Source organism: Chiroxiphia lanceolata, chromosome 3 (assembly GCF_009829145.1).
Source record: "Chiroxiphia lanceolata isolate bChiLan1 chromosome 3, bChiLan1.pri, whole genome shotgun sequence".
NCBI lineage: Eukaryota > Metazoa > Chordata > Aves > Passeriformes > Pipridae > Chiroxiphia > Chiroxiphia lanceolata.
This window is the reverse complement of record NC_045639.1, coordinates 42,527,739-42,539,616: the sequence shown is the minus strand read 5'-3', so window position 1 is coordinate 42,539,616 and position 11,878 is coordinate 42,527,739.

Below are 11,878 nucleotides of genomic sequence, written 5' to 3'. Positions count from 1 at the left end.
TCAGAGCTCCATCCAACCTGGCCTTGAACACTTCCAGGGACAGGGCATCCACAACTTCTCTGAGCAATCTGCTCCAGTGCCTTGCCACCTTCACAGTAAAGAATTTCTTCCTGATATCTAACCTAAACCTATGGTTCTTGTCACCCTGAGATGTCAGGGTGGCTGAGCTGTGCTGCTGAAGTGGGTGCCTGGTGGCCCCACTGTGGTCACCGAGTGCATAAAACTGACCCAAGTCATGTAAAGCTGCAGGGGCCAGCCATCAGAGCCCACAGCACGAGCCATGGAGACCTGGAGGTGGGAAGGGACTCCAAAGGATGGGACAGTGCAGCCCCCTGGCCCTGGCCCACAGAGACATCCTCTCCGGGTTTGGGTAATACCAGGGGTGGAGGCCCCTCAGCATCTATAGACAAGCAGTGCCAGGGTCTGACCACTCTTTAACAGTGAAAAAAGCCTTTTCTGTTGTTTAAATTTACTGTAGTTTGTACCCACATGGTCCTGAGTAACAGGAACTGAGTCAGAGCTTTATTTACCTCCCCCATCTTTCTTTTCAGCAGACTCTTCTCTTAGTTTCTTGTTTCCTTCAAAAGCTTTTGTTCAAGGTTGCTTATGCCTTGGCAAAGATAAATTTAGCTCTAAAAGGCCTCCCTGCTGTCACTTGCATTTCTGTTTGTCGCCTCAGGATGGAAGACAGCAAACGATCTCGTTCCTTGCATGAACATTTTATGGATTTAATTTTGTCTCAGTGAGCTCAAATAAGGAATGAGCCCAGCACCTTACCAAAAAGTTGTAAAGGTACATCCACTGTAGCTCTGCCAGTTACTCTGTGGGTAAGGGCAGAGAAGACTCCCCAGGCATGATGAACATGGGCTTGGTGGTACACTGGGCTGGAGACCCCCAGACCTCTCAGGCAGGCAACATTTTGACAGGGCCAACATGTACATCCCCTCCTAACTCCTTCAGTGCTGCAGGAGAGCCCAGCTGGTCTGTAACCAGCAAGGATTCGTGCCACTGATTTATAGCTGGCACCAAGTTTGTCCAGACTTCCCTGAATTACTAGAAGTATAAAGAGCCAAGCAGTTCAGTGATGAATGTGGTGGGCATGTGCACCTGTTAGATGGCTTCTTATGTGCTAATTGCCCCTGCTTGCTTTCACCCTGTCCCTTTGGAAAGCACTTCAAGACTGACATATTTCATGGTGTCCAACTCTTTCAGAGATCTCAGATGTTGGCAGGCGTGATTTATAGCTGTCATGTGTTGTCAGCTAGAGAGCAGAAAAGATACACCCACCACAAATCTACACTGGCACTTCTTTGCAATAGCTATGATTGTGTGTATCAGATCAAAAAGGTTTTCTTATGTTGTGGTATTTAAATGCCTATATTCTGGTACAGGAACAAAGCCCCATTACTGCTTAGCTATCTTTTTAATTTAATGAGCTGGATGCTTGAAATTAAAATTCTAACCAGCTTTCAATGTTAACTTCTCAACGAGAAGTTACACTTACTTTTTCTAAAGTCTTATGTATTAGCTAAGACAAATCTTGCTCTAAAAAGAACTACTGTTGCCCTTTATGTTTTTGCTTACAAAGCTCTAATTACAAAGTACTTTGAGGAAACAAAAAGTATGCTTCTACTTGAATTTGTTTATTGATGAGCTCTTACAGTTTTTGTATTTGTTGATGTAAATTCAAATATGAAGTTTGTGGAATTCAGTAATTTACCAGTGGAAACTGCCATATAACACTTCCAGTAAGTTAACGGTAAAACCAGAACTAGGACTCATCAGTTATTTCCACGTGCTCTCCCTGAACAGCCATCTTCATGTGAGGCAACGGTGCACAAAACAAAGTTTCTCCAAGTCAGAAGAGAGAGGCAAAACAGTTGGGGAGTTAGCCATTCCAAAGAGTCATACCAAACTCCCTTTACTTCCATTATTTTTATGCTAAGATTACTTAGCTTATTTCTACTACAATTGCCTTTGTCCCTTTCCTTTCCTAACTCTTGTCACTGTCATTCCAACACTTCCCAACTTAGAAAACACAGTTTTAAACTCTTTTTCCCAACCACAAAGACATGACACTTAATAATTTCTTGTGAAAACTTTTAATCACTATTTAATCTGCAAGTTTTGGATAACATATCATTAATGGACCCATTAGGTGAATGAAGAGAGAGCATCCGAAAGTCTGTCTCAGTATTATTGTTATTATCTGAATAGGGATGATGTAGGTGCACAAGAGTAGAAGAGCTACTTTTAGCTGTTGAGTGGGTGCTGAATTTTAAAGATTCCAGCATCCTTTCTTATTCTCAAATAAAGAACATTTCAAGGGAGGCATAATGATACAACAAATTATGTTTAGTATAATTGTATCATCATTTTACTGAGGGCTGCCAATGACTAATCCACTATCTTGGAAATACCAGTATACAAAAGATGGGGAAGGAAAGCAGTCACTTATAGCTTCCATCACATTCTTAAAAGTCTTCTCTGGTTTTATTATTTAAAAAAACTAAAGACATCACAACTTATGATAAAAAGGAAGAGTGTGACCATGTAAAACATGTAGGGACAGATATACTACAATTAATTTGGGGTAGAATGCACCAGCTACTGACTACCTTAAAAAAATGTAGATAGTATTAGGGAAACTAAGGTGCCAGGGTTGATGTGTTATTTTGAGTACCTTGCCTTCCTAAAGTGACATCTCCATCAGTGTATCTTTAGGCCCTCCAGCAAAACTGTGGAAGAAAAATTCTATTTTAACTGCTCACAGTAGACCTTCAAAACAATGAGCATCAATTAATAAATAGAAGTTCAAGGCAGAAAATATTATTTTCCTAATATTGACATTATTGAGTCCCTTTATTTTGTTTTCTTTTCAAAATGGAATTAAATACATAAATAAAGGTAGAAGAGTTTATATACGTGACTCCAGTCCTGAACACTGAAGTGAGTGATTTCTGTGGGTAGCTGTCAGTCACCTAACTCCAAAGGTGTAAATAATCCTGCTGAGCCATTGAGGCTCTAGTCATGCTTAATATCAGTAAGTAGCTTAAAAAAGCCTTAGTCCTAAGTAAACAAACTAAAGACGTTTGAAAATTCCTCAGGTGATGGGTCTTGGAAGACAACTATAATATTGTAGTAATGTCATTGGTTTGTGGTTATATCAAAATGTTAATTTATAAGTATGATATAAACATACATCTTGACATAAAAAAGAAATTTTTGAAACAATCATTTGCTGGAACAGCCTTCCCAGAGACAAGGTGGAGTCCTCATCACTGTAGGTTTTCAAGAAGCAATTGGACAGGATGCTAGATAATCTCACCTAGGCTCCCTTTCACATGAGAGGTTGAACCAGATGATCTCTGGAGGTCTCTTCCAACCTGGGCTATTCTATGAATCTGTGATACCTACTTACAAGATCTATAGTCAATGTATGTAAAATGTAGAACTGTGTTAGGAAAGTCCACCAACTTAAAACTGTTTTGAACATATATCATGTTAAAATGTTGCAGAATTGTCCCCTTTCCCTGATAGGGTAGTGCAGGCTGATACTTTACAACAAAGATATGTTGAATGCAGAGACAAGAGGAAAGAGAGAGGTAGGAGGGGTGGGAAGGAGGAGGCTTCAGCTCTCCCTTGCTCACGCTGCTATGCCCAAAAACATCAGAGCGTAAAGGAGCTGCTTAACTTAAAACATCCTGCCTCAAAGCCCCAAATAAATGAAAAAAAGGCTCTGGGTTTCCACCTCCAGCTCCTCCTGACATGCTCACAATGACAATGAGGAAAGCTTTCAAAATGGAACTTAATTATTTTGAGTTAATCCAAAAATTTCTTCTCGGTTGTTGAGTCATTAGCTGGCTAATTGGAGTTCAGTGATACCCCAGGCATCACAGACGTGGCAAAACTGGAACTGAGATAACTGCCTATATCTGATTCAGCAGACTCTTGCCCAAAATTCAGGGATTATCAACTTATTTCCATTAGGGGGAAAAACAAATGGCAGAGTTGTTTATTTCTTTGATGATGTGCTTATTACAAGAGATTACAAAAGCCTACCTTTTTAGGACAAGACTATTCAAACAACAGGACAATGTATTGGTTTGTAGAACTAGATCTCCTTTAGCCAGTGCTTAGCTCAAAAGTATCTCTTAAGCTTTTGGCCAGGATTACATTATTCACAAGGAGAGCCATGAAAATCATCATAAGGCTGGAACACCTCTCTAATGAAGAAAGGCTGAGAGAGTTGAGGATTTTCAACGTGGAGAAGAGGTCTGTGAGACCTTATTTCAACCTTTCTAGGGGGCTTGTAGAAGGATGGAGAGTGACATTTTATCAAGGCTTGTAGTGTCAGGACAAGAAACAACAGTTTTAAACTGAAAGAGGGTTGATTTAGATTAGATATAAGGAAGAAAATTTTTTACTTTGAGAGTGGTGAGACAGAGGGACAGGTTGTCCAGAGAAGTTGTGGATACCCCATCATTGGAAGTGTTGAAGGTCAAGCTTTGTGCAACCTGATCTAGTGGAAGATGTCCCTACCTATGGCAGGGGAGTTGAACTAGATGATCTTTAAAGGTCCCTTCGAACTCGAATCATTCTTTAGTTCTCTGGTTCTGCAATGCTGTGACTGTCCAGAAGATCCCTACTGTTGCTTTTCTTTCATTCTGTCCTATTTCTTCAGCACATCTCACTCTGACAGGCACATCCCTCCCTGGAACACTACCTACTGTGTATCTGGTTTATATTTCTCAGTGTTTTCATGCATTTGTTTTTTTTTTATTGTGATATGTATCTGTGTTTTGGTTGGACATGCCATGGTTTCAGCCACTTGGTTTCTTAATGGAGCTTTATAGTTACTTACCGTCATCACAAACGAAAGATAACAGTTGTATGTTGCTAGTTCATGAGGTTTAATCAAATCCACAGTAAGAATGTGTTGTGGAAGAGCCAGGGAACACAATTTTTCATCTTTCTCCTTTTTCTACTAGGTTTCTGTTAAAGAAAGAGATGGAAGATGTCCCTACACAATAGGAACTATAGATTTTTAGCATTTTAGCCACTGGATGTCAGTAATGGTTCACAGAAACATAGAAATATGTGCACTTTTTCCAAAGGGTAAAAAATTACTTGAAGAGCACAAGGTTTGAATGTAAAGCATTTCTATCTGAAATGGGAGAAAATTTTATTAGTGTGAAGTAAGCATGGATCTGGTTGGGCTTGCCAAGTTGTGTTGAACTTGATGACTTTTCAGGTAGCAAACAGATCCTCTGTTATAAGATTCTGGCGAACAAAGACAGCAAAGTTTTCTTGCACAGGTCAGTTAAGAGGTATGAGCATGACTAAGCTGGAAGAGAAACTCTCCATGGGAAAACCTGAGTATGAGTTGCAGTGTATATATAATGGGTATTGTACATCAGTGTGCATTCACGCACATGGAGTCCACATAATAAGAGCACAAGAGATGAAATAATGAAAAAGGTTCAGATGTGCCATCATTGTATAAAGCAATTAAGAGGCAAATACACATCTGAGGATTTTAATAAATGTATTTAAAATGGCAAAGCATCTTCTGGACAAGATCTCCATATAGGTGCCACCACTGCAGTGCCTTTTGCACTGGAAGTCTCAAGATGAGAACATACCAAATTGACTTAATGTTGTCATGATTTTTGCATTAAATTAGCAACCACTAGAATACCTGCTGCAGATGTGTGTAGGACTTCTAGACTTCTGTTCACGAAATCCTAGAGAGCGATTTCTATTTATGAAGCACATATGCCAGATATCAGACATACCCCAGCTGCTTCAGATTTGCTGTGAATGTACAGATCAACTGTGCAGCCGTCGTGCGAGGGATTCTGTCTGCTGCAGTCCAGGCAGGTGTTTGGTCAGGTCCACTGGCCTCAGACACATTCCTGTTGCCTGGAATGCCATGAATTTCCTGACATACCCAGTAAATCTTCTCACACACCACCAGCCATATGCCAGGGGATGCCTGATTTTTAGAAACTGCAGAAAAATAACCAGACTCTGCTTTTTCTTCTAGGACTTAAACTGAAGGAAGGAAAAGAGGGCATGCCAACCAAAAAATGGATCTATAAGCAAGAATATAGAGAGAGCAGAAGTAAAGCACCACTGTAAATACAGCATAACCATTGCAGTCTGGGGACTGACCCACATATTGAGGCAAGTTTTCCTTATTTGTAAACACATATTTGATCAAATTGTCATTTTATTCTTTGATTTTTTTGTTATCTGTGCTTTGAAAACTATTATTTTTTGCTTTGTCCACTGTCAGTTCCTTCCATTTCCGTTTTTAAGTTTCATCCTGGTTTCTAAGTTGTAGTCATATCAGTGTTTGAGTGCTTACTAAAGCCCAGGCACAACTGCAAATAATAGTGGCAGTTGTATATGTCAATTTTATGGGTATGTGTTACAAAAAAACCTCAGGCAGACTTTACTGAGGTTCGGTGTACTAACCACCATGGTATAACTCTTATGATTTTGGATGGATTATATGAATAGAATAAAAATGTAGTTTTTTAACGTGTACAAAAAGACATACTGAGCCACGAGGCACCATGGGTCAATGGGAGCTGAATACAAGAGAGACGTCTGCTCTCTTTTATCTGTGCTAAGGCCAAGGATAGATGCTTACAAGATGTGCTATCAGTTCCTTTGCGAGTCTCCATCCTGGTCTAAGGCCTTGGAGAGCTGAAACTTTAATCTCAGCTCTGACATGAGGTTTCTTTTTGATTAGAGGCAATGTGCTTAACCTTCACTTTGCTTGATTCCATTCCTGCACATTTTTTAAAATGACTCTGCAAGGCTAGAAACTTTGAGTGATACTATTTTTTAAAAAATCCTAAACTTTGTTTAAGTTAAGCTTACCCAAAAGTTCAGAAAAACCTGTCTTTTAGGAGCAAAGCTGTATTTGATTGGAATTAAGTTTGCCTGTTCTTACCAGGATGCTGTCAAGATGCATCATTTTCTTCTGAGAAGAATTCTTAATCCTCATGCAGATGGGAAGTAACAATAAACACCATCTGCTGTAAATTGGGTTACTCTCTTAGCAACGAGTGAGTTCAGGCTTCATCTGAGCCTGCCATTTTCTGTGCTGAAGTACACACTGGCACTTCAGCCTGTAACAGAGCAAGTGATCAGAAACAAAGTGGAAATAAGAAATGAAAAATCTTTCTTACTCCCATCCTGGCGAGATCCATCCTGTTCCTGCCAACCCCACAGGTTTATCGCTGTATGCCAAAGAGGCCAAGATCTGCTCCTCACACCATCTTCCTCTGGCTCCTAGCTTCTCCTGGGGGAGTGGGAGTAGCATCATGAAACAGTGGCAATCTCTCATGACTGCTAGGTGCTGGGAGCCATCCCAAAAAGTAAATAGGATCAGCAGGGAAAAGCTATGTATCAGTTGAGAGGGGATTTAAAGCTGTTTGCTGCTGGCAGAACTCACAGGGAAGAGGACCAGTGAGGCACTGCATTGCTACCTGGCTTCCCTTGGCAGAACACATTCCCTGATGCACGGCTACCCTGTGGATGCCATTTGCTTCCCCAGCCAGCCATCAGCCTTCTTCTCCCCAGCTCCACCCCAGACTGCTCAGTGATTAAAGCATGTCAACTTGTTTAGGACAGCAGGTGTCTGAGCAGACGCTTGTCATTAACTTGGCATGGCATCTCTCCACAGAAAGCTCTCCTGTGCTGCAACAAGGTGATTTTAAAAGAGAATGTTCTGGGGTTTTTCCATTCTTTTATACCATGCCTGGTTGGCTTTCTCTGTTGGTAAAGTCCGCAATGTCTTGACCAGTTTCAGGCAGCTGATTATTCAAGTGCTGTGCAGATTGCAGATTCGTGTGCACTCTCAGAATATAGAAATCCATGGTCTTCAGAAGTTATTTAAAGCATATTTCTGATGCAACTGTATAAGGAAATGCTATATTTGCCCTCAAATCACCAAAAATACACTTGTAGGTAAAGGACTTGAATTTGACTCATTGCCGGGGGAAGTGCTCTGTCTTTCTATTCAAATATTTGTGAAAAAATCTGCACATCTTGACAGTTTCAAGAAATCATAGAAATAATGTATTTGTCATTCCTTTTTCATATTTTTTCATGCTATGGTTTCCAGTTAACATGCAGGTAGATGAGTGCTAGCATAATTACTCATTGGGAACTAAACTTTTTTATCTGCTCAGAAAATTTTACTATCTTTGCATTGGATTTGTTAAATTAACATTTCCGATGCTCCATAAGTTGTAAGATTTGGCTAATTACTACAAGCCATGTAGAGTATTCAATGCTTCTGTGATATGTTACACTCTCCTAAGCGTACACATGTGCTAATCAGCTGGTGCTTCTGAGAAGGGTAGGGACCATGAGCACATGTGCTAAACCATCCTCATGTTCATGTGTTTGTCCTTCAGGTCAAGCACCATAAATCTGGTCTACTGATGCTCTGAGGAAATACCCCAGCATTCCACGTATACAATAGCTTGGTTGGACCTAGTGAGAAATAACAACAGCTGCCTAGAAATCATAGGCAAATGTGAGAGATCCTCTCATTTTTCCCAAGCAAAATTTTGTCTAGTACTTGCTGCACAGTTAGAGCTGGGGAAAAAAACCAAATCCACAAGGCTATAATCTTCAATCCTCATTCCATCCATAGGCCAGCTTTGTCAGAGTCTCACTTAGGCTACCAAATAATTTACACATGGCAATAAATGATTGGACATGAGCTCATATTTTATGTTGATTCCACCATTTTCTGCTTGTCCTCTACCGTCTAAACTTAAGGAATGGCTGTTGTCAGGACACTTGTGCAGCCATGTGCCTCTGTTAAAAAAAAAGTTTCCACTGGCCTCAGCTACAGAAAGATATTGTAATTGCAGGTGAAATTTTTGATCTACTAGTTTTATGGTGCTTTTTGTTTAGACAGTTCATAACATTTCGAAGGGACCCTATATTCAAAAGCCACGCTTGAGGCTTCTTATGAATCAGATCCCTACAAGATGGATCACATTCAGCATCTGAAAAGCAAGGCAGGCGGGATGATGAGTCATTTATTAAAAAAGTAGAATCTATCTGTGCTTTACCAGTGGTTTAATTATATGCACTAGGTTAAGAAAGCTCTTTTTATTAAAAACAATTTTTAGCATGTGTCCTCTTGAGTTATAAGCAAAGAAATTAGCAATAGAAATTACCTGATTGGTCATTAAATCTATCCCTTCCCAGCAGGATAATTGCTGTGCAATAAAGAACACAAACAGCTCAAATAAGCATAAATTTGTGGTGAAGAAGACTGAAAGCAAGATATGACTTCTTTATACAGATTAAAAAGATTTGCCTTGAGGAAGTGGTCAGCATTTTTTATTAAAAAAAAAATAAATCATTGTGCCCAGCCTGATCCACTTCTTCAAAAGCAGAAACTGTGTTTTCATCTTTTCTGATGCCTTTCACTATATGGTTCTTGTAAGATATGGAAAAGATGTGCAATGGAAATTGATTAGAAGCAGGAGTGCTAAATATCTTTTGCTGTGAAGAACTATTCCTCCCTTACTGATCAAGGTTACTGGCCATTCTCCACTTCCTGAGCAAATGTGTGTGGTCCTATTATGTAAATCTCATGTGAGGGGCACTGGATATATGGAGCTTTCTGCTGAAGTGCACCAGAGTCACCCCAGATGGAGGGCAGGGTGCTGGGGTGCACACAATATTACATGTGGCCTTTCTGTAAACTGATAGAGACAACTACCCCTGAGTCACCCCATTGTGGGGCAACTGCCAGTGTGAAAGAAACATTTTTGTCAGCTGCTCTCAGTGCTCTCACACATGCTGCTTGCTGGTAATTTTTATTGTAAGTCTCATGATACAGCACTTGTTTCCTTGAGTTCCTATTTCACTTCTCTTTGCCATAGCCAAATGGCAGAATGGACAACAACCGATTTTCAGCAGTTGGATGAATCCTTGGGGGCATGTACGGGGGACCGGGTGTAGGTGTTTGATTGACAGTTAGAGAAATTAGGAGAACTTCTCAGGCTGAGATGAGAGTTTCACACTTCCTAGATACAGAGTGCAATCCAGAGGTGGGCTGACAGGTGTTTTTGAGAGTGTTTCCCGGATTACTTTCTTTAAAAGGTTGAGGCATTGAGGAAGCCCTAGACCATACTGAGCACTGTTTTGCATTTTAGTATATTTGCATCTCAGGGAAGGAGAGCAAGAGAGCAAAGAGAGAAAGAAAGGTAATGAAGGAGCCTGAGTAGTCTGATCTTATTCGGTAAACCTATAATACTGGTGCTTCTAAGATGCCCAAGAGTGCTGCGTGAAGCATTTGAAGTAATGGAACCGCAGGAAATGAACCTGAAAGAGTTACAGGGCATCTGGGAATGCCAAAGGAAGTGCATTGAACTCAAGGGAAGGAATAGTTCCTGTCTCAATTATGGGAGAGACTCATGAGGAAAACAATGAGGCTATAATATTTTTAAGCCTTTCTGAAACTCACCTCTAAAGTGTTACCTTTGAAATTCTTGGCAGTGCTGAGTCATCTGGTGTTCTGTTATGACTATTTCCCTTACTGTTCACAGCTTGATTCTGCTTGACCAGGTACCTCTAAATGTGTCTCCATTGCCTGATGGGTTTTGTATCCATCTGAAGTCTCATAAGCTGTATTTCACATGGCCATATTAAGTGATTCCCAACTGGGTATTTAACCATCCACAGCAATGACATTATTTGATAAAGAGGAAAAAGAGCCTGAGAGAATTTTCAAGGTTGAGGTACACTTTGAGTAGGTATAAATAGACTAAAGCTATCATCACACCTGCCTCTCTTCTCTAAGAGTCCCAAAATCACAGGCTCTAAGTGTCACACTCGGCAAGGACAGGAGAAGAAAGAAAGGAGTACCGCTGGCAGTATAAAAAATACAGGGTTTAGATTTATTTCTGACTCACAGGCCCTAAACCATGACTATTTTGTGCAAGTTGTGAGTTCAACCATGAAAGCACTGTGGGTCACCTTGCTACAAATAAAACTCACTGTTATTTTCTCCCACTGTCTCATAAAATATGGCAGGTGAAATTTCGGTTCTGTTCTGCTGTTCCAGCTCTCTCCCATTCTGCAACATCCCTATCCTAAATAGTTTTCTCTAGTCCCCTCTGTAAATCAAAAATGTTTCTAATTCAAGTTTTAAGATGATAGCAGTTGCTACAGAAAGTCTGATTGCCAGCTCAGCTGGACCTACATTCTGTCTTTCACAGTGTCTAAAAAAATTAGGAATATTTATTAAATCCCTGGGAGATACTCTACAGAAATCTCTCCCTAGACAATGCTCAAAAGGACTCAGATGCCTCAAAGCAAATTAACAACCTGATATGTCAAAAAAATCTCTTCTTATGCCAAACAGTGATTCCAATGTCTCCATTAATGAAACAAAAGACCAAGACTTCAACTTACAGTTAGATCCAGCTTCAGGCATAAATAGTACAATGACTGTCATAACCATGTGCTTAGAAGGACCTTGCCCAAACCCTGCCCAGTTCTGCATCCTATCAAGCCAACTGTCTGCAGCAACTACTGCTGTGGAGGATAATTCAAGATAATTGAAGGCCTCTTTCCCTTTTGAAGGAAAGACAGCTTGATGTGGACCTTAACACAAGTTAGCAGTGATGCTGGAGCAACAGACGTGTTCTTGCAGGAGGTGATGGGTTTGCAGCTCCCAGATCTCTTCTACAGCACCCTGTGCAAACACTGAGCCAGTGTTAGGATCAGCACTGCCCTGTAAAAGCCCTAGTGAGGCTTGGGAAGAAGGTTATACTGTGGGGTGAATCACTGGAGGTGAGTAAAGAGAACACAGAAGAGGTAGAAAGAA